This window comes from Macaca fascicularis, chromosome 11 (assembly GCF_037993035.2).
Source record: "Macaca fascicularis isolate 582-1 chromosome 11, T2T-MFA8v1.1".
Taxonomy (NCBI): Eukaryota; Metazoa; Chordata; class Mammalia; order Primates; family Cercopithecidae; genus Macaca; species Macaca fascicularis.
The window spans coordinates 65346500-65369679 of NC_088385.1; the positions used below are offsets into that span (position 1 = coordinate 65346500).

At 37.8% G+C, this 23180-nt stretch overlaps 2 long non-coding RNA genes across 6 annotated transcripts in view; one reads left to right on the forward strand and one right to left on the reverse strand.

Annotated features, from left to right (window-relative positions):
- Window positions 1-4043: 4043 nt before the first annotated feature.
- LOC107126717 (uncharacterized) overlaps window positions 4044-23180 on the forward strand; it is a 332087-nt gene continuing 312950 nt past the window's right edge. The window contains exons 1-2 of one of the 5 annotated variants that reach the window (XR_012419743.1): window positions 4046-4353; window positions 5750-5805. This is a non-coding gene — a long non-coding RNA (uncharacterized lncRNA). Of the gene's footprint in view, window positions 4354-5749; window positions 5806-23180 lie in introns of all 5 variants that reach the window. The other 4 variants (XR_012419745.1, XR_012419748.1, XR_010579201.1 and 1 more) reach the window with 4 other exon arrangements.
- LOC123567532 (uncharacterized) lies at window positions 14492-22311 on the reverse strand. The gene is made up of 5 exons (XR_006690518.2): window positions 21800-22311; window positions 20315-20674; window positions 19608-19684; window positions 19285-19424; window positions 14492-17904 (listed from the first exon to the last, which is right to left on the reverse strand). It is a non-coding gene; the product is annotated as an uncharacterized lncRNA (long non-coding RNA).

Genomic DNA, 23180 nt, shown 5'->3' on the forward strand with positions numbered 1-23180 from the left:
ACAAATACCTCAATAGAATAAAATTGTAAGGCTGCTGTACTCAGACTACTCTGTGGCTCTCTGTCATTGACATCTTTCTCTTCTACTTAAACAAAATATTTACAGGTTTGCCACCCATACCTTCTGTTACTCGGTCCTTTCTATTTCATATTGTCTGAATATTTTGTGAAAGTGAGGAGTTTTAAAAAGCTGTTTACCTAACAAATTCTAGAAGAGACAAATAACCCAGCAGAGGAAAGTATGGAGAAAATAATTATACCAAAGGCAATCATCGTGTGTCTATATAGGTTCTGGGGCTGAGCAAATGTGAGCAAACCATCCAAAAAGACCTGTCTGTATTAATAACTGTGCGAGACACATTTGCAATGAGAAAGCCTAAATAAGAATGAGTGGAGGATGCAGGCCCTCTTCCCCCAGTATACCTTTACCATCCATTTCACTCTTCTTCTATTTTCTGTGAGAAATTTTACTGTTAACACTCCTAAATCTGGGTTATCATCAATTTTCACATACTTTCCTCTCATTTTTTTTTCTGTCTCAAATATTTGAAACAGAGCAGTCAACTGTCAATGATGAAAAATAAATACTGAATGCCAGATTGTTCATTAGGTATAATGAACAAATACACTCATAGAAGGTAAAACTACCTCCACTAATGCCAACTCTATCATAGATAATAGAAAATATGAGACAAGATGTATTGCAGTGGGCATTAGAGGAACATTAAGATTTTAAAAGATTCATAAATGTACAGTTAACTATAAGAAAATGATGAACTCAGCTGGCTGGGCAGATATGAGCAAAACTTATGAGCTAAGCTTTACTGAAAGAGGGCAGTGACTCTGCCTAATATATTTCTATTCAGCCAATACTTGATAGTCAAAGAAAAACCAAAAGAAAAGAGACAATGATTTTGTGTGTCTGGAGTTAATGTGTATTCAGGAATTATTTAGAAAGCTTGAGAGTGCTATGGCCATGCCTCTACTTGTTAGTAACTTTTTCTGTAACTTGCTGCTTTCTGTCTGTGGCACCTCTAGTTTTCTTTGCAGCTGTGGTTAGTGCCAGATAAGGCTATTCTCAAAAGCAGAGAGTAAGACACTAGGAGGCAGGGACCATGGGGAGAAAAAAGTAAATACAATGCATTATGATTTAATAGAATGCTTCACACACTGTACTAGGCCAAACCCTGTACTAGGTAGGCATCAGGAGTAAGCAAAATAAAGAAAGAAAAAAAATGTGCACAATCTTGTTTAAAAGACAAAAATGACATAGTTGAAATATTTGTAAGTTAATATGAACAATATCATGTATGTGTATAGATATATTGAGATGCTACATTATAAGTGTAGCTGGAATATAGATAACGGAGGTGTTAGTGCTAGCTGGAAAGGTAGAATAAAAACATCAGGAAAGAAGTGAAGATAGAGAGTAGCTAGAACAAAAGAAAAATGTAGAATTGCACAGAGAATGAAAAATCAATTAAATAAGTCTTAATGTAAAATGAATAGATGAGTAAAGGAAAGGAAAAGAAGAGAACAATTTTTAATCTTGGGGAAACAATGACAGATAATTATTCTAATGCAGAGTTTATTTAGAATTCATTGTTCTTTTGACTTACACTTGAGCTTTGTAAACAAAAAAATTGAAATAACTAACCATCATTTATATTTTCCCATGAAGCTAACATCGCAACTGAAAAAAAAGGAGGATAATTAAAGTGGACTTCAAAGTACTTTTGAAGCTTCCACTATTGTGGTAGAGAAATCTGTTCACCAAATATGGAACAACAGTTTAACAATTTTGTCACTTGTGCTCAGGGTGATGTTCATATGAGGAAAATATTTTAAAATATTAAAATTGTGTTATTCCTATAGATACACACATAAATATTTTGACTTTAAAAGTTCATGGCCAATAAATTGTGAATATAACATACTGTAAGCAAACAAAAATTCATGGATAAAAATTTAATGATAATGTCAATGTAAATTTTACATGTCTGAGTTGTCTATTGCTATCTAACAAATTACCCCCAAACTCAGCAGCTTTAAAAAAATATTTATTATTTCACAGTGTTTTGTGGATCAGGGATATGAGAGACTTAGTTAGAAGGTTCTGATTCAGAGTCTTTCCTGTTATAGTCAGCTGTTGTGAAAATCTCAGCAGAGACTGCAGTCATCTGAAGGCCTGACTGAGGCTGGAAGATCTACTTCCAAGATGGCGTATTCTCACATGGCTGTTGGCATGAGGCCTTAGCTCCTTGCTGGATGTTGAGTTTTGCTCACCACATGACCTCTCCACAGAGCTGCTTGAGTATTCTCATGAGAGAGTAGCTGGCTTCTCTCAGAGAGACAAATCCAAGGAAAAAGAAGACAGAAAACATGCTATCCTTTGTAACCTAATCTCAAACATTGTACATCATCATTTCTGACACATACTATTTTTTAGGAAGTGAGTCACTAAGTCTAGCCCACACTCAAGGGATGGGGGAATTAAGATCTACCTCTTAAAGGGAGAAGTAACAAAGAATTTGTTGTTGGTATATTTTAAAACCACCACCCACACCATCTTAAATACATATCTATTTGTATGAATTTACTCAAGAAATAAGTGACAAGCTTGTCTTATTTCCATGTTCATTAAACATTCATGGGGTAGTAGAATAAATGCATTTCTACATTCATATGATTCAGACAGACCTTAGTCTTTCACATCCTGTAGACAACAAATTACAATACCACTGAGTTTCACCATATATTGAGCTAGGTGATTTAGATAATTAAATAAACTCTGAACTTAGACTTATGATTAATTATGTTATTTATATTTGTGAGTTTTGCTCTTGTAATTTAGAGAATAAGAAAGAATAATTGAAATATCTGGTTGAAGACATTGAATAGAGCCAGTCATTATTATCAAGGATTTTGTTAAATACAAATTGACTTCACTATTGAACCAGTAACCTTTTAATAGATAAACAAAAGCACATCTGCTTATTTTATGCTTTAATAATAATAATGGCATTTTGTGAATATTTGAATTGCTTTTAACCTTTAAGTGTAAAAATCAGTCCCTGACAGATATGTAAACCAGTAGAATACTATCCCCAACTTGGGTGATACGTTGGCTAATTGTCAACTTGACTAAGTCACATGGTGTCCAGATACTTGATTAACCATGATTTGAATGTGTCTATGAGGGTGATTCTGGATGATATTTACATTAAAATTTATAGACTGAGTATCAGATTGCCCTGCCTGATGTGGGTGGGGCCTCATCTAATCAGTTGAAGTTCTGAATAAAATAAAAATGCTGACCCTCCCTCAAGAAAGAGAATTCCTTCTTCCTGACTACCTTTGAAGTGGGACATTACATTTCTTCCCTGCCTTTAGACTTGAACTGAACATAGGCTCTTCCTGGGACTTGAGCCTGCTGGCCTTTGAATTGGAACCCACTATCAGGTCTCCTGGGTCTCCAGCTTGCTGATTCTTTCACACTGTAGATCTTAGGAATTCTCAGACTCCGTGATAGTAATTCCTTATGACAAACCAATGTCTTTCTCCCTCCCACCCTTGAATTGGTTCTCTTTTTCTGGAGAACCCAGAATAACACAGCAAGAGAGAGAGTGAGAGAGACAGAGAGAGAGAGAGGGAGATAAATGTCTATATAAATAAATAAATATATAAATAAATATATGTAATATATAAATATATGTAAATACATATATATGTGTACATATTTAAACGTTCTATCTTAGTTAAGCCCATGCTGGGTGTCAAGACATTTATGGTGTAGTTCTTGCTCTAACTCAGACAGGTAGGTGACTCTCTGCCTGTCTCTTCACGGTATGAAATGAATGCCTGTGTCCCTGCACAATTCTTATGTTGAAGTCTAACTCCCATTGTGATAGTGTTTGGAGGTGCAGACTTTGTGAGGTGATTTGGTCATGAGGGTGGAGCCTTCAGGAATGGGATTAGTCTTCTTAAAAGAAGCAGCACAGGAGAGCTTGCTTCTTTTCTGCTCACTGCCACATGAACACACATAAGAAGATGACCATCTGAAAACTGGGAAACCAGACACCAAATCTGCTGATGATATGGTTTGGCTGTGTCTCCACCCAAATCTCATCTTGAATTCCCACGTGTTGTGGGAGGGACCTGGTGGGAGGTAACTGAATCATGGGGGCGGATCTTTCCTGTGCTATTCTCATGATAGTGAATAAGTATCATAAGATCTGATGGTTTTAAAAAGGGGAGTTTCCCTGCACAAGCTCTCTTCTCTTGTCTGCCACCGTGTAAGATGTTTCTTTCACCTTCTGCCATGATTGTGAGGCCTCCCCAGCGACGTGGAACTGTAAGTCCATTAAACCTCTTTCTTTTGTAAATTTGCCCAGTCTCGGGTATGCCTTTATCAGCAGCATGAAAATGGACTAATAAAGCTAGCGTCTAGATCTTGAACTTCCATCTCCAGAACTAGGAGAAATAAGTTTCTATTGTTTAAGTCATCTGGTCTATGGCATTCTGTTGTAGCAGCTAGAACTGACTAAGACAATTCACTTTCTAACACATAAAAGATGTGGATTAGATGATTTCTAAGTTTCCTTCCAGATCTGAAATCCAACATGTCATGACTCTCAAAAGACATCCTCCTCAATCTGACTCTTACTTTTCAGTATCACCCAAGTAAAGATGACCTCAGCAGGAAGGTCTGTTGTTCTGCATTTGGTGCTTATTCAAAAGGCCAATGAAAGAGGAATTATCAAAGAAGTGAGAAGGATATTTATGGTCTTTGAATTAGTATGTGTGACAGCTTTATGAAAGGATAAACCTCAGAGTGCCCAGTTTCTCTCATTTATGCTCAGGGGATTTGTTCTTATAAGTCCTATTAAGTAGGTAAATCCTCTGTGTATCTGAGAGAGCACAGACTAACAAACATCAATTTACTTGCTACTGTTTGCATGCTGTATTCTTGGTAGATGCTTACCTAATTCTTCTAGAAAATGTATCCACTGAAGCTCAAATTTATATGCCATCTTTAATTTGTTTGGTTTAAATAAACTGCACACAACAGCTTCTTCAGAGGATAGATTGTTAGGATATGAATATGAGCTTGAAAAATATCTCTGGAATGGCTAAAAAGTATATAAACTGCAGCTCTTTATTTAGCGAAGCACATTAGTTTATCACACTTATACCAGACTTATATGTGTATGAAGAGAAGAATTACAGACAACCAAATGGAATTAAGATCAACCCCACATTTAGAGATGCACAGCACATGGAATTTGAGGTGATGGAGAACTGGCTTTAAATCTCAGCTTTATTAGGAGCTTGGGCTCAATACTTAATCTCTCTTCAAGTCTCAGTTTCCTCAGCTGTGAAAAAGAAGAGGAAAGTCAGGACAATGAGAGCTGCCTCATAGATGAGAAGGCATAGGAATTCCTTAATAAATAGTAGCTGTTATGATTACAAATCAACATTTGGAAGGAGAATAAATGCTCCCCATATAGTTTTGCAAGTTGAATGAAAAATTATCTCTATCCTATAGTTTTATCACCTTTATTACTTTTATTAATTTCAAGAGGTGTTTCTTATGCAACAATATAGCTGTGCGTGTTGCACATTTTTATTCACAGTTGCTAGGGATACACAGTCTTTTGATTTGGGCTGGGGATATCTGTTGGAAGTGAAATATTCAGATGTGGCAGGAGAAGGGCAAATGAGGCTGCATCCCTCCCTTTTCTCTCAAGGGAAGCCCAGGAATTCCTGAGAAGAGTCATTAACAGGGCCCAGGAAGACCTGTCAGGTAAGACCTTGTTATCTATACATACATCCAGTTTCCTAGGACCTAAGCCATTGGGATGCTTTGCAAAGTTGAGATTCTCCATCATGCTGCAAACCTTGCCTTGGAGACAACAGATATTATTCTCTATTACTTTGTGTGCACTTTTCCTATTTTCATGGAGTTCCACGTATATATATAACGTTTTAGAAGTAATGAGCATATCCCATTGCATGGGTGTTCTTGATTCAAAATCATTTAATTTAAGAACACTTAATACTAGAACTAAAGCCACAACTTCATTTTATAACTTCTAGGCATTGTAAATTTCAATTTTCTTTAAGCCCTAAACTAATCTTCTATTGTCTGTTGAAATATCGTGTATACCAATTTATCGATACTTGGAAGACTTAATTTCCCTGAGAATCCATTTCTGCAGGCTCCATTTCACACAGGCACTAGAGTAGGTTAAGACACTGCTTGTCTAGCACTTATAACGAGCAAGTATATTGAAACGAAGCCCCGTTGTTCCTCACACCAACCTGATTGTTGCTGCCATATAAAACCTACCGAGCCATGTATTTTACTCATCTTAATAAGCGCATTCTAAAATGGCACTGAATTTCTTCATCTCGGAGACAAGGAATGCTCAGGGTATTAAGAACATCAAAAGCAGAAAAAGTTAAGTAGTTGCAACAGGTACAGATCTAAGGCAAAGAACTACATCTAGCCGTGGAATCTCAGATCAAATATGCTTGCTTTTTCCTTTCGCCCTTTGGGGTCGTTCCTCTGATAAATAATTCACAGACTGCAGTGCAAAGTAGTTTGCATACTGACAAGATTAAAAAGAATGCTTTGTCTGGGTTAAATTTACAATCTGAAACCTTCCTTTAAAATGTCAAGAAGGTAATTAATTTAAGAAGGTTTGCCAAGCAGAGTCTCCGACCCTGTCAGAAAAATTTCATTTCCTGAGGGTGAAGGGGATGTTGCATTTATCTTTCCCAAATGCCTGTTTTGGTTTCCATTTTAAGACCATCTTCTCCCTTCCTAATATGCCTTTTATAGCCCTTTTCTTTTTAGGCAAAAATTAACCCAGTATTCTTTCTTGATGGATTTTTTTTTTTTTTTAAGATTATCTACCACAGTCTGCAAATTACCTGTGAGTGGGAACTAAAGCACAGGTCAGACCTTTTGACACAAACAAGAGCATTTTCCACAGAGAGCACTCTCCCCTGCCTGAACATTCAGACAAGCATTTTGAGTAGCAGCGGGAAATGCATAAATTCAACAGCATGAAAATTCGCTTTTGGCTTAGCAAAATGCCCTGCCCCACATATGCACAGTAGTGTGCATTCTTATGAATGAATGCTTATGACAATCAGTGGGGTTTTTACAGCAATTCTTCAAGCCAAGTTTACTGGTGTAAAATTTTATTAGCAATTGTGTCCCCTAACTAATCCCTGGAGGTATCACAGAAGAGATTAAACAATGCATTGCTGTTTGGAAACCTCATCCAAAAGCCCTGTATCATGTGTGCGTGCACATACATACGCACAGCAGAAAAAGAAAGCTGTTAATTGGCCCACTAGAAGTGCATTTCAGTTCCTCTTAAAAGTAGAGTTTGCCAGAGTAGCAGAGCTAAATAGATGTCATCTCATTGATACTGACCGGGAAGAAATAATTTCACCTCAAATTTACTTCAAGAAACAAAGGTCAACTGAAATGTGCCAAAACGCTACATGTGAAGAAAAATAGTTCAAAATGTATGAAGTCTGAATTAAGAATCTCATGGTTGTCTCTACTAAAAAATACAAAAAACTAGCCAGGCGAGGTGGCGGGCGTCTGTAGTCCCAGCTACTGGGGAGGCTGAGGCAGGAGAAACCCGGGAGGCGGAGCTTGCAGTGGACTGAGATCCGGCCACTGCACTCCAGCCTGGGCGACAGAGCGAGACTCCGTCTCAAAAAAAAAAAAAAAAAAAAAAAAAAAAAAAAAAAAAAAGAATCTCATGGTTTTAATGTAAATCTAAATCTGAGATGTGTTTAATAGAGATACTTTTGGATGCTTAGCTGTCCTCCCTAGGTACCAACTCTTGTCCCTGGTGAGTGACGTGTTTGTGTTGCCACAATTCAGTTTCCTGGGATTTTCCTTCTACATCTTGTGTCATTTTGGTGGGGTCAGGATGTGTGATATCAGTTTGAGAGCTGTGTTCTCTGAGGCTTTAGAAAAACAGTCACAGGACTTTGTCAGTTTGCAAATCCCTCACTCACCACCATCACACCTTGGGAAATGGCACGTGTTGGGTTTATTTTGCATGGAGTCTATACTACTAACATATCAATACTCAGCATTAGTCTGTAATTCTTTTTGATGAAGTATTTGATTGTTCTTCTTTTTAGAAAATATTGTAGTTGCTTTCAAATATTTTGGGAAGTTGTGGTAGTACAAAGTAAAAATAAATATTTTCTAGTGTGTTGGTAAAAAGACAAACACACAGCTAAAAAAGCAACTTAAGAAAACTTGTATTTCTGATTACTCTAAAGATTGTTTTTGAAAATTTCATGTAATCCTTCTAGTCTTTTTAAAGCAAAAGGTGAACAAGTTCCTCAGAAACTGACTTTGGAGGAATGTTTAATTTGAAGGTGATAGTATTTGAATGTAGAAGGAAGTATGTGTTGGGGAGAGGTTTAAGTTTGTCCCACAGGACACCATTAGGGAGTTGTCACATGTTTTAATCTTCAAGCAAGAGCAGGCTGTGCTTGCTCTAGTCAAAAGCATCCAAAGTAGCCTTGGTTGATATCCTTGGGTTTCAGCAAGATTGGCATTCCCTGTGTGTTAATGGAAACCTTCAGATGCTGTGCTGAAACCATCATTGAAGGACACAGAATAAAGCCCTCACTATATATTAATACTATGATTTTCCCTACCCTTCTCACTTCTATGACGTCTCATTCATTACAATTTCCTCATCATCCTGCAGTGAGAGAAAAACTCAATCAGCAGCCCACTGAAGAGCATAATGATTGATCTCAGCCAAATTTCTGCTTCAGTATACAAAAATATATATAATTATCACTTTAGACTAACTAGCTATTGAATAATTTTGTGGGAAATAATTGATAGGAGGCACTTGAGAGTTAACAGAAGCAAGAAGAAAAATTAAATGCATAGAGAATATCCAGTCTCTAAGAAAATTTATCAATAAGCTTTGAGTTGCCTACAGAATATTTGAATGAGAAAAATCATAGTCATAATAGAAAAAAATTAAAATACTCTGTTTCAGACATGCTCAGTTTATGGGCATCTGTATAGATGAATGGTGGGAGCTATTAGCTAACACTGGAAGCAGGGAAGGTGAGTTGATTTCCTACTGTGTGGCTTCTATAGCCAGGCTTAATTCATTAGTAAAGAATTTAGTTGATACTTGTAATTGTGTCTAATTGTTGCTGTACCAAATTACCAACAATTTAGTGGCTTAATTTAACATAAGTTTATTTTATAGTTCTGGAAGTCAGAAATCTGAAATGGGTCTCAGTAGGCTAAAATCAAGGTGTAGGAAGGGATGCATCCCTTTCTGAAGGTTCTACGGAATAACTTGTTTTCTTGCTTTTTCCAACCTCTAAAGCCTGCTTGCATTCATTGACTGTGGTCCCCTTCCATCTCTGAAGCCAGCCAGTCAAGTTTTTTTCACATTGCATCACTCTGACTCTGACTCTTCAGCCTCTCTTTTCACCATTTAAGGACCCTTGAGACTGCATTAAGCTCCCCTGGATAATTCAGGATAATGTTACCATCTTATGGTCAGCTGATCAGCAACCTGAGTTTCATCCGCTACTTTAATTCCCCTTTGCTATGTAACATGATTTGTTCACAGGCTCTAGGGATTAAGATGTAGAAATCTTTGGAGGACCAATTATTTTGCCTACCATAGTACTTAACAAATATTTCTTGAATGAATGACTGATTAATTGACTATGAAAAGAAGAATAAATTTTGAGAGGGAAGAGGTGGTGAACAGTATCAAATTATCTTGAAGTCAAGAAGGATGAAGACTGAGAAATATACTTGGACTTGATAACCAGGAGGACAGTAGCAGTTTTTGAGAAGAATCAGCATCTTGTGAGCTTTGAAAATCAGATTTCAAGAGATTTGTTTAGTGAGCTGGGCTCACAAAATGAAGACAGGGATTTAAATTGTGTTTTGAACTAAGAATAAGAAGAGCTCCAGATAAAAAGACTCAGGAGGATAGCAGAATTCCTTAGATAATATAATTATACTTATGGACCAAGGGAAAGAAGTCAATATATAGAGATACATATTCCATCTATCTACTGAATATTTTTAATTGATAGTTTTATATATAGAGAGAAGTAAGAGGGGTTAGAACCAATATATAAGAGGAAAACCATGCCTGTGGATAAAAGGGAAGCAGGACAAATTTTTCTCTGATACAAGAGGAAGAAAAGATTATTGAAGGACTAAGGACAAATAGAAAGGGAAGAAAGATTTAAGAGCATTTAAATTAGATTATATCTATTTTATCAGTAAATAACAGATATAGGTTCCTGAAGTCAATGTGGAAGCTTGGGACATGGGGATAACAGAAGAGGTTTAAAGTAGATTCTGGAGGGTGGAAGGGATGATCCTCCATGGAGATTTGAAATACTTGACCAGCAGCACAGGTGACAAAGTAAGAGAGAGTTCTGATAAAGTGATCCTGCCATAATTGTAATTTTCCCAACAATACTCAGCCATTTATGAGGTGGATCAGAGAAAACAGAAACTGGGGTTTCCTAGGGTGGGAAAGACACAGCTTTGTGGTAGAGAAAGAGGGTGAGGGCACATAGCCTACTCCTGAGGGCATTGCATGAGTGGGTAATCATGCCCACCCAGTTGGGTGTAGAAGGAAGTGATCCAGGATGGGGGTAACGAACTGAGAGGACATGGGGACTTGAAAGTGATGATAATGAAATCCTGGCTCAGGAGGAGTGCATAAGTAAGACGACAAGTGAAGAATGACAAAGAGATGTGGAGGCAGAAAGTGCCAAGGTTTTCCCTACATGCAGCAAGGCTTGTGGGGGTGGGGGGTGGCTACAATATAATGGAGATGACAGTAATCTGAGTATCCAGGCCCAATGAATTGTGGTATTAGAGTACTGGAAGATCATCACACAAACATCAAAGGAGGGTAAGACTATAAAGAAAATGTTCAAATTTTGATGAGGAAGGAAAAGGTTTATAGAAAATGGAAAATTGGATAGCAGTAGATATCATGGACTTTTACAAAAGAGAGATAATGGAAAGATAGTTATCACAAAATGGTCTGGAAGTGATTGGGGACAAAAAGGTATCAGCCCCTTTCTCACCCCAGAGAGTTTTAAAGAAGTACATTCATCTAACAAATATTTAAGCAGCCAATATATAACAGACACTGGATTAGGGAGTGATCTTATAATGAACAGACAATCCTTATGTGCTTCACAATCTAGTGGGAAAAACAGACAATAAATTAAAATATATAGAATTATAAATCGTGGTAAGATCTATGAGGAAAACAAGCATAATGCGCAAAACAAGCATTATTTGGTTACATTTGTACTCTAATATCAGGAGTAAGGAACATTGACTCAGCCTGAACAAAAATTTAAAAACATAAACATAGATCATTTTCTCTTTTTCTTAAAACTCTTCTTCTGTTACTCTTGGACAAACTCCAGACTCCTTAACAAGGTCTAAAATGATTCTGAGTCTGGTAGAATTGTCCCATAGAATTCACGTTTATGGTTTTTTTTTGAATAAACATAGAAATTGACCATCCTGATCTTAAAGCTAGAAATTTGCGTTTGTCTTATCTGAGTTCCTTTCTCAAGAAAGTGACCCTCAGGCCTCCAAGGTAGTATTAAGTAATCGAAACCCACAAGATCACTGCATCTAGACAATGAAACACCAGACTTTTTATTTGTCATGATTGTCTCTTTACCCCTCCCTAATTCCTGTTTTCCCTACATGTAGCAACATTCCTTCCCAGCTATGAACCCCCAATTTTAGTTTGTTGAGGAGATGTACTTGAGACTGATCTTCCATTTTCTCTGCTGATATCACCCCATTAAAGCCTTTCTTTCCTGGCAATACTTGTTGTCTCAGTGATTGGCTTTCTGTGCAGTGAGCAAGGGGATACAGACGGAACTCCTGGTGTTTTGGTAACAAGTCTTTAAACCTCTCCAAACTTGTTTTTCCATCACTCCCCTGACTTCAACCTGCTTTCTTTTTGCTCCTCAGTGATTTCAATCTCTTTCCCACTGCAGGACCTGAACATTGGACCTCCTCCAACCCCCATGAACTCACACCCCTGCCTTCTCTTAGCCTCCTCTCTTCTTTTCAGAGAGGCCCCCGTGAATTCTCTCACTATCTTATCTTTGATTTTTCCGTTCTATTTTCTGAATCTCATTCATCAGTAAGAGTTGCCACTTCAGTCTTTTAAACATATCCTCTCAAATCTATGCCTCCTTTGCTATCTTTATCACTACCATACGTGAATTTAACACATCACCATTTCTCATCTGTAACAATAATTTCCAGTATTATAAAAGACGGGTGGAAGGTCAGCTGTCCTTTTTAAAGGAAAAATTTAGAACAGAGATCTACCAACTTGTGTTCAGACAGGGGCAGACCTGTCCTTAAGTCTCACCACCTCAGCAGAGAGAGAACAGGGATTACAGAATATATATGCCCCATAAGGATAGTTAAATTTGTTAGGTTTTGGCATACTTAATTGTCTAGTTTCTGTGGTTGGAATGTGTCCTCCCCAAGAAAGCATGTATTGAAAACTTAATCCACAAAGCAACAGTGTTGGGAGGTAGGGTAGGGCCTGATGAGAGGTAATTAGACCACGAGGAGAGAGTGAATGGATTAATGCTGATATAGTGGGAGTAGGTTTCTTGTCCTGGGAGTGAGTTTGTTATAAGAGGGGGAGTTCAGCTCCCTTTTACACTCTTTCAGTCAGACACACACACACACACACACACACACACAGCCTCACCCTCTCTTGCCTTTCTCCTTTCCACTATGGGATGATGCAGCAAGAAGACTCTCATTAGATTCTGGTCCCTCCATCTTGGCCTTTGAAATCTCCAGAACTGTGAGAAATCAATTTCTATTCTTTATATATTATCCAGTTTCATGTATTCTCTTATAGCAGCACAAATGGACCAAGATACTGGTGGAAAGATTGTTCTAGGACTTTTGTTTCAAATATTCTCTGAACTCAAAGTGTAGCTTTGCCGTATATAAATTATGTGGACTTTGACTAGTGGTTTAGATTCCTGGTGTCTCATTGTTCTCATAAAGCGGGAACAATGCCTCTTTTGAAAGGCTGTTGTGAGGATAGTGTAAGTGCCAAACAGAGCACCTGATTTATTCTTGATGCTCAATGAATGCTAATTCCTTCTATTTTGTTTTTCCCAGATCTTGCCTAGGAGACAGGGGGTAAGTCTCTGGGATTGATCCCAGGCATATTAAACCATGACAGTCACTGGCCCAAGGACTGCCCTGTGCAATAATTCCAAATCCAATCCACACATCCTGTAAAAGATGGGGAAACTGTGTTTGGTAGTTCTCAAAAATTGAAGAACATTACACATGTGGTTACTTGTTTATACTATTGTACCATTTTTATTTCTACATTTCAAAGAATTGTATTATTTCAGAGCTGGAAGAACCCTTATAGGTAATTTTGTGGTATAGGGGAAAAAACACTGCTTAGAAACTGGGATAAGGATTCCAGTCCCAGATTTGCAGCAAACTAGCCATGTGTCTCTGGGTATCTGCCCTACTTACTCCATTAAGTTGTTATTCCTTTGGCAGGATGAATCAAGGTTCCCATGGGGAAGCATGAGGGGAATAGGTGGTTATTATTTTGACCAACTGTTAGTTTTGTTTGGTTTAATGTTTTTAGATCTGCTCTTTTTTTTTTTTAATAGTGAGGGCAGATTGTGAGTGAGAGGTGAGTAGGTAAGTCTGGAGAAGCCAAGCGGTTTAAGAAAGAAAGATAGTGTGTTAGTGGGAGCCATGTGATATAACCACTTCCCTTGGTCTCCTCAAGAAACTTTAATGAAACTACATACCCTACAATAATTTTGGAAATTGATTTGTTTACTTTTAGATGTCAAGATACGTAAAGTTGGCTTCCAGGATAGTTTCCAGTAAATTCAGGACTGTTCCTGGGAAATGCTATAGTAAGTTGATAACTGGAATGGCAAATTAAATAGTATATATGAGAACACCTTAAAATAGTATGTGGCAATGAGCTGTATATTATATTGTTATTCTTTGCTTCAACACTTTGACTTTGCAGATGAAAAATCTGAAGCCCAGAAAGTTCATGTGATTTGGATAATGGTATTTAACTTATTTTATGGAGATTTTTATGAAGGCTAAATGATATGTAAACAACTTAGGCCCTGGTAGGTAATACACATTCAGCAAATGTTACCAATTGTTATTATTGTTGTAATTCTGCTTCTGCTGTTGATGCTGCTGGTAGTGGTTGAAGACCTATGTGAGAATGCTGTATCTACTACACCTTCCTTTTCCCATTACCATATAATTTTCACTTTAAGAGCAGTTGTTGACCTCATTGTATCACAAGTTCTGAAAAGGTAGATTTGATAGAATGCAGTATGGAAAAATAGGTCTGAAGCAAGATTATGCAATTTTTAAAAAGAAGAAAGAAACACTTTTATTTAAAGAAAGTCATTGTCTCAACAACAGTGAGAATGGTCACTTAGAATTTGCAAATGAGATATTCATTTGAATATCCATCAAACTCTGTTACTGTTACTGTCCAAACTATTCCAGGCCCTAAATTAGGCATTCAGTTAGAAATTGGTCAGTGTTTGTTCATGGTAATTCATTCTTCATTTGGAAAATCTTTATTTGTTATTTTTTATGTGACAGGCACAGTGCTAGCTAACATTAATTGAGTACTTCTTTTGTTTAGAACAATGTTGTAAGATAATGGAGAAGGAAGCCTCCCAGAAGAGAAGACACAGGGTTGTTTACAAAGCATACATATGAAAGACCATGCAAACAACAATAAAGTATCCTCTTAATAAGAGAAAAATGAGAGATATTGGAATTAAACAGAGTTGAGGACTATTTAGAATTGTCTATAGTTAATCCCCACAGTCTTCCAGTCTGATTAATAGAATCATGCACTACAGACTTTTTTGTGTCTGGCTTGTTGTTGTTGTTCGACAGAAGATATTTGAGATTCATCCATGCTGGTGAGCGTAGCAATAGCTTTTTTCATTGTTGTACAGTATTTCATTATCTAAACATTCCACCATCTATTTATTCTTTCAATTAGATGGATCTTAGATGTTGATGGACATGTAGGCTGTTTTTAGATTTGTCCTATTATGAACTGAGTAATTACAGACATTGTTGCTCATGTCTTTTAGTCAATAGATACACATGTCTCTGGGCACATACCTGAGTGGTATTGTTGGGTCATAGGATAAGCATATTTTAGCTTTTGTAAATACTTCCAAATAGTTTTCCAAAAAGGCTGTACTAATTTATATTCCTACTAAAGTACTGTATGGAAGATCCACTTACTTAATATCTCTGTGGACACTTGGTATTGTCAACATTTTTACCTTTAGACATTCTGGTGAGCGTGTAGTGGCAAACCAGATCTTGAGACAGACACTCAGTTTCATTGCACAGCACAGCCTGACACTACCTTTCTATTCTCACTCATTTTATCCACAGGAAAATTTCTCTTGGTACTAGGCCTGGTTGAAGAGTAGGGGGTTGGTGGTGGCAGGGCAGAACTAGATCCTTCAGTCTGGTTTGGCTGCAACCCCTGAGCTGGATTCTAGCTCCTCTATTTTAATCTCCATTGTGTAAATTTGGCAATTCACTGGGACAATATGGAGCTCTGTTTTCTTGCTTATCAGATGAAAAGCTTGGAATAGCCAGTCACCCAGGCTGGAGTGCAGTGGCATGGTCTCGGCTCCCTGCAACCTCTGCCTCCTGGGTTCAAGCGATTCTCCTGCCTCAGCCTCTCGGGTAGCTGGGATTATAGGCATGCACCACCAAGCCTGGCTATTTTTTGTATTTTTAGTAGAAAGGGGGTTTCACCATGTTGTCCCAGCTGGTCTTGAACTCCTGACATCAGGTGATCCACCTACCTCAGTCTCCCAAAGTGCTGGGATTACAGGCATGAGCCACCGCACCTGGCCACATTTTCCTTATTTTTGATTCAACTCTGTCCTTTTTAAGTTATATAAATTGCCCTTAAAACTTACTCTTTTCTTCCCTGTTTTTGATCCAAGTGTCTTACCTTTTCTCAACTATGTCAGGCACTTTCTCCACAATGTTACTGAGCTCTTTTCTCATTGGTGACTGGTGTCTATACCGGTAACTCTAAAGCTCTCTTTTAAGTACTGCTTCTATATGACATCCCTGTAACATTGGCACCATTCCATCTTTTAGAGTCCACAAAAAGGTTGCTTTTCCTCCTTCTTTCCCTCCCGCTCTTCTTTCTTTTTGTTTTGTGCTAGTTTGTTATCAACGTAGTGTCTCCCTAGTCCCTTTCCAAACTCTCTTTTGCATCTCACAGTAGAGGCAGTAAAATTAAATCTTCTAGATTTTCTCTTTCTGCAGAGTTCTGAGTTAGATTCTGCCAAAGAGAAGCATGGCACAAGATTTGGAAGGTAGAAGAAAGGTGAAGCCATTTTTCTCTGTTGGCAGCTGTAGGCAGACATGTGAGCAGCCAGCAGACGTGAAATTTACAGCAGCCTCTAGGAGAGCTTCTGCAAATCACCCGCTTTGGTGCTGCAGTCAAGGGAGATTATCAACAGGCGCTTCCTATGATTCCTATTCATCCAAATTTCCTGTAGGCCAGCTGTGGTTTTTCTTTCACCTTTGTACCCTAGCTGTTCAAATGGTTGTGTGAGTCCCTAATTATTAACATTGTACTGTATCTTGAAATAAAACATTTCTGAATTCATCAGATTAGGCTACTCTTACAATGAATCTCAGTGGATTAACACAGTAAGTTCATTTTTTGACCATGCCTTACTCTAAGGAAGGGGGTGGTGGTAAGAGTAGGGATGGAGATGAAGAACTGAAGCTGTTGGAGTCCCTGCCATATGCAATATGGCTTCAGGTAGCCTTGGGGATTAGGATCCAGTTAAGAGTCAAGCAAAATGATTTCATGCTCAGGCCTAGGTTGGCACACACCATTTCCTTCCATATTCCACTAGCTAATTACAAGAGCCAGCCTAATGGCAAAAGGGGCTCCTTTTACCACAGTTCCTTTTGCTCTGTCCAAGCTTTAGATGTAGGTGTTCTTCGTAGCTCTGATATCAGTTCTCTTATGTTTTCATTCTGCCCATTCACCTCAAAGAGTTCTTGCAGATTCTCATTACCCCAACTCCTGTCTCTGCTTCTGGTTTCCCCTCCACCTGCAATGGCCTTTCATCTATTGTCTTTCTGTTGAATGCCCTTTGTGTTAGTCCATTTTGCACTGCTGTAAAGGAATACTGGAAGCTGGGTAATTTATAAAGAAAATAAGTTTGTTTGGCTTATGGTTCTGCAGGCTGTACAAGAAGTGTGGCACCAGCATCTGCTTCTGGTGAGGGCTTCGGGAAGCTTTCAATCATAGCAGAAGGTGAATGGGGAGCTGATGTGTCATGTGATGAGAGAGGGAGCAAGAGAGAGAGAGGGAAGGGATTCCAGGCTCTTTTTAATAATCTCCATGGTTTAGTAATATCCATGGGTAGCATTTAATACATATTTGCAGAATGAATAGATTAACATTACTTAATGCTTTAAATAAAGAATTTGTGTCCATATTCTAAAATAACCATCCCGTGATTTTTTCTACAGCTTGCAAGATTCCTGTAGGTATATATATTTTTGTGCAGTTGGCTTTCATTACTATGGGTCATTGACAAGATAAACATTCAATGCAGGTCCTCTTGACTCATAGATCTCCTGCCATATTCATGTGCTCTCACTTAGATTTCGTCTTCTCATTTTCTGTTCTCCTCTTTCCTCTTCCACAGGTTCCTCCATCATCTCCCCTCTCCTAATTTATCACCATCTTTATTGAGTCTGCAAGGTTGTGACAGCAGCAAGAGAGAAAGGAAGAGGGGGAAATTCATGGAGGAACACGTATATTTCCTCCATGCATTGCAATTCTTGAGCCCTCCTCTCTACCCCAGTCTGTGATTTTTAGCAGATTTTTACAAGCATTGGGTCAATTTGAACAAGATATCACCAAGAAATATAATTGTAGACACAAACAGTGTCTAATTTGTCTAAGGGCTATTACCTTTTCTCTGAATTAATGCTAAATCAATACCCTAGTAAGTTGTCAGGGGCATTGCATTGAAGTGATGTCTTTATAAACAAATAAACTAACATTTTATCCAGTTTCACTGACTACTCTGCTTGGCAATAGGAGAGGGGGCATACAAAGAGATAAGGACAAGTTGTTGTTTGCAATAATTTATAATCTACATACGAATTTAAAGCGTTGATAATTTACGCTTATGAAAAAATTCATAGAACTTTGTTTACAAAATTCTAACATTCTGGTTTGGGTCAATTCAAGATCAAATGTTTTCTCTTCATCTTCATTACTTCTCTGGCTATAATTGCATCTCATCATTAGATGTTTTTTGTTCCTGTGCTTATATTTACACATCTATTCATTCATTCTACAAATATTTAATAGGCACCTACTATTTGTGGGTCATTATAGCTTTTAGACACACAGCAAAAGACAAAGTACTTGCCCTCAAAAACCCCGTGTTTCAGTAAGAGAGAGGCAGTAGACAAACAAGCGTAATATAAGCAATAAGTGCTGCCAAGAAAAAATAAAGTGGGTTAAGGTGATAAAAGGCCAGGGAGATTCTTTCTGAGGAGGTGACATTTAAGTAGACATGATTGAAGTAGAAATGAGTCATGAAGGAACCCAACAAATAGTAGTCTAGGCAGATGGAGAGGGAAGTACAAAGGACTTGGGCAGGAATGAACTTAATGGACCAGATAGAAGGCCTGTGTGGTGAGAGCTGAGTTACATTCACTAACTTACATGTAGTAAGTTAGTAAATGTAGGTGCATAACTTTTTAGTTCATCTAATATATTCACACCCATTATATTATTTGCACTTCACAAGATAGTTATTATTGCATCCATTTTACAGATGAGGAAACTGAAGCTCAAAGCTTAACCAATGACTTTTCCAAAGAGATGGAAGTTGGCTTTGAATCCTAATCTCCAGACTCCACATCAAGTACTCTTCCCTTACTTCAGAAAATGCTATTTTAAATGCTTTTATGGCTCTGGGCTACCTTTAGAATACTAGAAATCCTGTAGGATCACTTGCATGGGAAAGAGGGCAGAGAAGGATCAGTAGCCATGATGATCTCTCATGCCTGAATCATAGATAAGATTTGGGGATTGAGTGTAGGTCTCTGCCTCCTTACCTTATCCCTGGGCAGTGGGATAATCTCTAGGACAGTATCCTGTCAGAGGAAGAAGCTTCCAAAGGACTAGAACAGATCGTCCAAGTAGGGTTAGGGAGCAGGTCTTCAACACTTGCATTGGCACTCTTTGTGCATCCAGCCTGGAAAGGAAGCTCAGTGAAAACATATTAATTGGGATGCAGACAGACCCTGATGCCCACATGTTGCTCAGAGGACTTTAGAGCAAAGTGAGTTCTTAGAATAAAAAAATTTACTCCCTCCCCACTTCTTTGTTAATTAATAAAGCCAAAAATGTAGGTGATAAGGTATAGATAGAAGCAGACCTGGCATGTTATTGGATTCATTTCTTCATGAAGCATTTATTGAGCCCCTAACATCCTTTCATCAAGGAAGGTTGGATCTAGAGGAAAACCAAACATATTAACAAATAATTATCACATAGTAAAACTGTCATGGAGGAGGCATCGACTACAGAAGAAAAACAAAGAAGAAATTTACCACCCACCCGCCTCTTCTGTGGTGTCTTGTTGAGAGAGTCTTCCACCCTTATTTCTGGTGAAGAAAGTACTAATTTGATGGAAAATTCCTCTCTTGGCCTTTCTTAGGTGACCTACTAGAAGCTGAATAATTTATGGGAGTCTTTTGGACAGACATTGATATGTCATAAAAATGGCAAAAGCAAATTCATGGAATAGGGACTTACTGTGATAAAACACAGAAATGAGATATAGGTGGACAGTTTCCACTTTGGGTAATATTTAGGTACAAAATAGACACGTATCTGCGCGGAGTGGTTGGGAAGCTGAGGGCTGGGCAGATATTTTTGAGATGCTTATTTTAGCTGTATGAGTTGTATTGTTGTCTATGGTAAGTGGTTACCTCAGAGACACTGTACAGATTGTATTTCCTAAAGTCACACAGTTGAGAATGTATTAAGCTTGAGCAAAACTTGATGCTTATTAAATAAACATTCTCTTCAATTTTGCATGATTCTTTCAAAACAACTTTCCCTACCATGGGATTCACATACCAAACACCTCAGAGAGTGGAAATTCCAGCACTGTTGCTCTTTGTGGTCTAAATGCAGATGCACATGCTGAAGCTCCTTGAAAGCTTGTCTTCCTGCTGTGTATCCTCTCAGCTTCTCTCATATTTCACCTCCCTTTCCTCGTCCAGCTTGACCCTCCATGGGGGCCATCTGTGTGACTCCCTGGAATCTCCTGTGTTAAGATGTAGGTTCTCTGTTAACTGCCTTTGGACCTTGTCTAGAACTTCTAAGCCAGGAGCTGCTCCCACAGTGAGAGGCAGACAGTCCAGACAAGTTGTTTTCACCCCTAACAGGTCAGACAGTTTCAAATCTTGCCATAACACCAAATTCACTCATGGAAACCTATAGAACAAAGAGAAATGAGTAAGGTAACTTTTATTATAAGACTGTCTGGAGTCTGTGGAAGTAGAATGAAGACTACAGTGGAACAGAGATCTCACAGTAACTGGGCGGGCTTTCCTGACTGTGTCCTAACAACTGGCCACTATTTTGAGGTGAAAAATGGTCTCGAGCGGAGACACGTCTCAGGTGACTATGTATATAGTTGATTCCCATTATTTGAGAAATTGGTATTTGTAAGTTTTCCTACTTGTTAAAATGTATTTATAATCGCAAGATCAACACTGTTAGCGTTTTCATGGCCATTCAAGGACATGTGCAGAGCAGGAAGAATTTGAGTCATCTGAAGCACATGTTCCCAGCTGAAGTCAAGGAAGGCAATGCTCTGTCTTCTTGTTTTAGCTTTTATATTGTAAACAAGAGTCCTTTTCTCAGTGTATTGAGTGCCATTTTTTCATGTTTGTGCTTACTTGTTGGTGATTTCAGTGTTTAAAATGGTCCCCAAGTGTAGTGCTGAAGTGTTGTCTATTGTTCCTCAGTGGAAGAAAACTGTAATGTGCCTTACAGAAAAAATACATGTGTTAAATAAACTTCCTTCAGGCACGAGTCGTTGTGCCGGTGGTTGAGTTCAATGTTAATGAGTCAACACTATATATTAAATAAGATGTATTTAAACAGAGACACACATAAAACAAGGTTCACAAAAGTGTGACTAGAGGCTTGCAGGAACCTAACACTGTACTTCCCCTAGGAGCAATGGTTTAGTATTTGCTTATTCAGCATTTGTGGTGACTTTATAGAAAACTACTAGAATGAATAATGAGAACTGAGGTTTTTTTTTTTTTTTTTCCCAACTAAAAGCAGTCATTTGTAAATCTATTTATATCACATTAAGCACAGTCTGGAAAGAAAATGGTAGTATTTATATAATCTCTAATGAATACAATAAACAAATATAATTCTTTATAAGACAAAATAATTGTTTACAACTAATTAAAACCTACTTACCTTCATCAAGATTTAATTTTTGTGTGGGCAAAAAATATTAAATTTCAAGGCAAAGAAACAAAGAAAGGCCACCTCTTAATCCTCCCCTGCATTTGTGGAGAACAAGGCTATTCCACTTACCATAGAGCTTTGTGAAACATTCATAATTCATAGAAGGGGCCATCTGAAAACATTTCCCAGGATTGTCACAAAATTCTGCCAGCTCCTGCAGTGATGAAAACGCACAGTCTTGTGACTATGATTAAGGTGCATTGGAATCTAAGAAAACCATCAATAGCCACTTCGCTGTCTTCACGCTCTTGGAATGTAGTCTCTGGACGAAAGTCGGTTCTGACAGATGATTTCATGGTATTTTACTCAGTATGGGATGTATTTTAGAAGCAGTGTATCAAAACCTTGACCTTTATTTCATTTTTTTCTTTATTGTTGATTTAGAAGATTAAAGGCATTCCAAAATCTTTTTCTAAATGTCTTCTCATATATGCAACAAAAAGGATTCAGAAAGGATTTGACACACGATGTAGAAGCGTAAATCAGCCAAGGGGAGGATATTTGCAAATTGCTCTCCTCGTTATAATTTCATCTCATTAGGGAAGAAGGGACAGGTGGGTGTGCTAGCAGTTACAGATCAGGAATTGCACTTTCTTTCTAGATTGGTGAGGATCGTATGGTATGAAACCCCCTTCTGAGAAAACTATGCAGGTTTTTATTACACATAAAAATCCTCCTCTGGTGGATTTTTGCAGTTTACAGAAAATGTGTAAACCGAAATTAGAAACTGCTTAGCTTTTACATTTTACTGACTTCTTGGGTTTAGTGTAAAAAAAGAAAGGGAAGGGATTCATGGTACAATTTTTATTTCCATGATGAATTAAGATGAACATATAGTCTAAAGTAAATTTGTAAAATATGTGTATTTAGTCATTTAGAATATTTGATAGACCAAGGATGAAGGCATGTGGTCTAGGAGCTGCAAGACCTAATGAGTAATATTTGTGGTCACATTTGTATAACTCTATTGCTGACGAAGCCTGCTTTCTAAATACAGATATCTTGTGTTCAACTCTGAGGTTTTCTGACAATGAAGAGGGTAAATATAATAATTTCAGAATATGCAATAATATGACAATGAGTATTTGCAGTCATTTAATATATTGTTTCATCATTTTAATAGCCCTGTGGAGATATCAGTAAACAGTTATTTACTCAGTGCCTTCTTTAAACAATTTTATTTTATTTTTTATTGTGCCAAAACATACATAACATTTTAACCATTTTAAAGTGTACATTTCTGTGACATTAAGTACACTCAAAATGTTGTACAACCTTCACCATTATCCAGTTCTAGAACTGTTTCATCTTTCCAAACGGAAACTCAGAACCCATTAAACAGTAGCTCCCCATTTCCCTCTCCTCCAAGACCCTGGTAACCTCTATGCTACTTTCTGTCTCTATGACTTTGCCCACTCTGGATACCTCATATTAGTGGAATCATACTATA